We start from the raw sequence: 5,686 nt of genomic DNA, 5'->3' as shown, positions 1-5,686 counted from the left end.
TACACCAACACAGAGAAGTGGGAAACTGACTCAACATTAATTCACATAATCCTAGTGACTGCGCACAAAACATGGCCAAACAAAAGCAAAAGAAGGCACCTGGCCTATCAATCCAATGGAATCTCATAGGTAACACAGTCCATTGGACTATGCAATTACATGCAGCCATAAAAAGTCCATGGGCCTTGCCTCAGAGTCGAACTCACAACCTCTCGCAGCCCAAGAAAAAAGCCTACCACTACAGCAACACGGAGAAGTGTGAAACCGACTCTACATTAACTCACATAATCCTAGTGACTGCGCACACAACATGGCCAAACAAAAGCAAAAGACAGTACCTGGCCTATCAATCCAATGGAAACTCAGAGGCAACCCCATCCATTGGACTAGGCAATTACATGCAGCCATACAGAGTCCATGGGCCTTGCCTCAGAGTCTATCCCACAACCTCTGGCAGAACAAGCAAAGAGCCTACAACCACACCAACACAAAGAAGTAAGAAGCTGCATCTACATTAATTCACATAATCCTAGTGACTGCGCACACAACATGGCCAAACAGAAGCAAAAGACATTACCTGGCCTATCAAGCCAATGGAAACTCATAGGCAACACCGTCCATTGAACTAGGCAATTACATGCAGCCATACAAAGTCCATGGGCCTTGCCTCAGAGTCAAACCCACAACTTCTCGCAGCCAAGCAAAGCGCCTTCCACTACACCAACACAGAGAAGTGGGAAACTGATTCTACATTAATTCACATAATCCTACCGACTTCGCACACAACATAACCAAACAAAAGACAATACCTGGCCTATCAGTCCAATGAAAACTCATAGGCAACACAGTCCATTGGACTAGGCAATTACATGCAGCCATACAAAGTCTATGGGCTTTGCCTCAGAGTCAAACCCACATTTTCTCGCAGCCCAAGAAAAGAGCCTACCACTACACCAACACAGAGAAGTTGAAAACTGAGTTTACATTAGTTCACATAATCCTAGTGACTGCGCACACAACATGGCCAAACAAAAGCAAAAGGTAGTACCTGGCCTATCAATCCAATAGGAACTCATAGGTAACACAGTCAACTGAAATAGGCAATTACATGCATCCATACAAACTCCATGGGCCTTGCCTCAAAGTCGAACCAACAACCTTTCGCAGCTTAAGCAAAAAGACTACCACTACACCAACACAGAGAAGTAGGTAAAGGACTCTACATTAATTCACATAATCCTAGAGACTGCGCACACAACATGGCCAAACAAATGCAAAAGACATTATCTGGCCTATCAATCCAATGAAATCATAGGCAACATAGTCCATTAGACTAAGCAAATATATGCAGCCATACAAAGTTAATGGGCCTTGCCTCAGAGTCGAACCCACAACCTCTTGGAGAACAAGCAAAGAGCCTACCACTAAACCAACACAGAGAAGTTGGAAACAAACTCTACATTAATTCACAGAATCCTAGTGACTGCGCACACAACATGGCAAAACAAAAGCAAAAGACAGCACCTGGCCTATCAATCCAATGGAAACTCAAAGCTAACACAGTACATTGGACTAGGCAATTACATGCAGCCATACAAAGCCCATTGGCCTTGCCCCAGAGTCGAACCCACACCCTCTCGTAGCCCAAGGAAAGAGCCTACTAATACACCAACACAGAGAAGTGGAAAACCAATTCTTCATTAATTCCCATAATCCTAGTGACTGCGCACATAAAATGGCCAAACAAAAGCAAAAGACAGTACCTGGCCTATCAAACCAATGGAAACTCATAGGCAACACAGTCCATTGGACTAGACAATTACATGGAGACATACAAAGTCCATGGGCCTTGCATTAGAGTCGAACCCACAACCTCTCGCAGCCCAAGCAAAGAGCCTACCAATACACCAACACAGAGAAGTGGAAAACAGATTCTACATTAATTCACATAATCCTAGTGACTGCGCACACAACATGGCCAAACAAAAGCAAAAGACGGTACCTGGCCTATCAATCCAATGGAAACTCATAGGCAACGCAATCAATTGGACTAGGCAATTACATGCAGCCATACAAAGTCCATGGGCCTTGCATTAGAGTCGAACCCACAACCTCTCGCAGCCCAAGCAAAGAGCCTACCACTACACCAACACAGAGAAGTGGGAAACTGTTTCTACATTAATTCACATAATCCTAGTGACTGCGCACACAACATGGCCAAACGAAAGCAAAAGTCAATACCTGGCCTATCAATCCAATGGAAACTCATAGGCAACACAGTCCTTTGGACTAGGCAATTAGATGCAGCCATACAAAGTCCATGAGCCTTGCATTTGAGTCGAACTGACAACCTCTCCCAGCCCAAGCAAAGAGCCTACCACTACACCAACACAGAGAAGTGGGAAACTGACTCAACATTAATTCACATAATCCTAGTGACTGCGCACAAAACATGGCCAAACAAAAGCAAAAGAAGGCACCTGGCCTATCAATCCAATGGAATCTCATAGGTAACACAGTCCATTGGACTATGCAATTACATGCAGCCATAAAAAGTCCATGGGCCTTGCCTCAGAGTCGAACTCACAACCTCTCGCAGCCCAAGAAAAAAGCCTACCACTACAGCAACACGGAGAAGTGTGAAACCGACTCTACATTAACTCACATAATCCTAGTGACTGCGCACACAACATGGCCAAACAAAAGCAAAAGACAGTACCTGGCCTATCAATCCAATGGAAACTCAGAGGCAACCCCATCCATTGGACTAGGCAATTACATGCAGCCATACAGAGTCCATGGGCCTTGCCTCAGAGTCTATCCCACAACCTCTGGCAGAACAAGCAAAGAGCCTACAACCACACCAACACAAAGAAGTAGGAAGCTGCATCTACATTAATTCACATAATCCTAGTGACTGCGCACACAACATGGCCAAACAGAAGCAAAAGACATTACCTGGCCTATCAAGCCAATGGAAACTCATAGGCAACACCGTCCATTGAACTAGGCAATTACATGCAGCCATACAAAGTCCATGGGCCTTGCCTCAGAGTCAAACCCACAACTTCTCGCAGCCAAGCAAAGCGCCTTCCACTACACCAACACAGAGAAGTGGGAAACTGATTCTACATTAATTCACATAATCCTACCGACTTCGCACACAACATAACCAAACAAAAGACAATACCTGGCCTATCAGTCCAATGAAAACTCATAGGCAACACAGTCCATTGGACTAGGCAATTACATGCAGCCATACAAAGTCTATGGGCTTTGCCTCAGAGTCAAACCCACATTTTCTCGCAGCCCAAGAAAAGAGCCTACCACTACACCAACACAGAGAAGTTGAAAACTGAGTTTACATTAGTTCACATAATCCTAGTGACTGCGCACACAACATGGCCAAACAAAAGCAAAAGGTAGTACCTGGCCTATCAATCCAATAGGAACTCATAGGTAACACAGTCAACTGAAATAGGCAATTACATGCATCCATACAAACTCCATGGGCCTTGCCTCAAAGTCGAACCAACAACCTTTCGCAGCTTAAGCAAAAAGACTACCACTACACCAACACAGAGAAGTAGGTAAAGGACTCTACATTAATTCACATAATCCTAGAGACTGCGCACACAACATGGCCAAACAAATGCAAAAGATATTATCTGGCCTATCAATCCAATGAAATCATAGGCAACATAGTCCATTAGACTAAGCAAATATATGCAGCCATACAAAGTTAATGGGCCTTGCCTCAGAGTCGAACCCACAACCTCTTGGAGAACAAGCAAAGAGCCTACCACTAAACCAACACAGAGAAGTTGGAAACAAACTCTACATTAATTCACAGAATCCTAGTGACTGCGCACACAACATGGCAAAACAAAAGCAAAAGACAGCACCTGGCCTATCAATCCAATGGAAACTCAAAGCTAACACAGTACATTGGACTAGGCAATTACATGCAGCCATACAAAGCCCATTGGCCTTGCCCCAGAGTCGAACCCACACCCTCTCGTAGCCCAAGGAAAGAGCCTACTAATACACCAACACAGAGAAGTGGAAAACCAATTCTTCATTAATTCACATAATCCTAGTGACTGCGCACATAAAATGGCCAAACAAAAGCAAAAGACAGTACCTGGCCTATCAAACCAATGGAAACTCATAGGCAACACAGTCCATTGGACTAGACAATTACATGGAGACATACAAAGTCCATGGGCCTTGCATTAGAGTCGAACCCACAACCTCTCGCAGCCCAAGCAAAGAGCCTACCACTACACCAACACAGAGAAGTGGGAAACTGTTTCTACATTAATTCAAATAATCCTACCGACTGCGCACACAACATGGCCAAACAAAAGACAATACCTGGCCTATCAATTCAAAGGAAACTCATAGGCAACACAGTCCATTGGACTTGGCAATTACATGCAGCCATACAAAGTCCATGGGCTTTGCCTCAGAGTCAAACCCACAATTTCTCGCAGCCCAAGGAAATAGCCTACGATTACACCAACACAGAGAAGTTGGAAACTGAGTTTACATTAGTTCACATAATCCTAGTGACTGCGCACACAACATGGCCAAACAAAAGACAATACCTGGCCTATCAATTCAATGGAAACTCATAGGCAACACAGTCAATTGAACTAGGCAATTACATGCTGCCATACAAACTCCATGGGCTTTGCCTCAGAGTCGAACCCACAACCTCTCGCAGTTTAAGCAAAGAGACTACCACTACACCAACACAGAGAAGAAGGTGAATGACTCTACATTAATTCACATAATCCTAGTGACTGCGCACATAACATGGCCAAACAAAAGCAAAAGACAGTACCTGGCCTATCAATCAAATTGAAACTCATAAGCAACAAAGAGACTACAACTACACCAACACAGAGAAGTAGGTGAATGACTCTACATTAATTCACATAATCCTAGTGACTGCGAACACAACATGGCCAAACAAAAGCAAAAGACAGTACCTTGCCTATCAATCCAATTGAAACTCATAGGCAACATAGTCCATTGGACTAGGCAATAACATGCAGCCATACAAAGTCCATGGGCCATGCCTCAAAGTCTAATTCACAACCTCTCGCAGCTCAAGCAAAGAGCCTACCACTACACCAACACAGAGAAATGTGAACCTGACTCTACATTAATTCACATAATCCTAGTAATGTACTGTGTTACCTATGAGTTTACATTGGATTGATAGGCCAGGTAATGTCTTTTGCTTTTGTTTGGCCATGTTGTGTGCGCAGTCACTAGGATTATGTGAATTAATGTAGAGTCGGTTTCCAACTTCTCTGTGTTGGATTAGTGGTAGGCTCTTTGCTTGTTCTCCAAGAGGATGTGGGTTCGACTCTGAGGCAAGGCCCATGAACTTTATATGGCTGCATGTATTTGCCTAGTCTAATGGACTGTGTTGCCTATGAGTTTCCATTGGATTGATAGGCCAGGTATTGTCTTTTGTTTGGCCATGTTGTGTGCGCAGTCGGTAGGATTATGTGAATTAATGTAGAATCAGTTTCCCACTTCTCTGTGTTGGTGTAGTGGTAGGCTCTTTGCTTGGCTGCGAGAGGTTGTGGGTTTGACTCTGAGGAAAGGCCCATGGACTTTGTATGTCTCCATGTAATTGTCTAGTCCAATGGACTGTGTTGCCTATGAT

Source organism: Anomaloglossus baeobatrachus, unplaced genomic scaffold (genome assembly GCF_048569485.1).
Source record: "Anomaloglossus baeobatrachus isolate aAnoBae1 unplaced genomic scaffold, aAnoBae1.hap1 Scaffold_29, whole genome shotgun sequence".
Classification (NCBI taxonomy): domain Eukaryota; kingdom Metazoa; phylum Chordata; class Amphibia; order Anura; family Aromobatidae; genus Anomaloglossus; species Anomaloglossus baeobatrachus.
Note: the sequence above shows the minus strand (reverse complement) of the source record.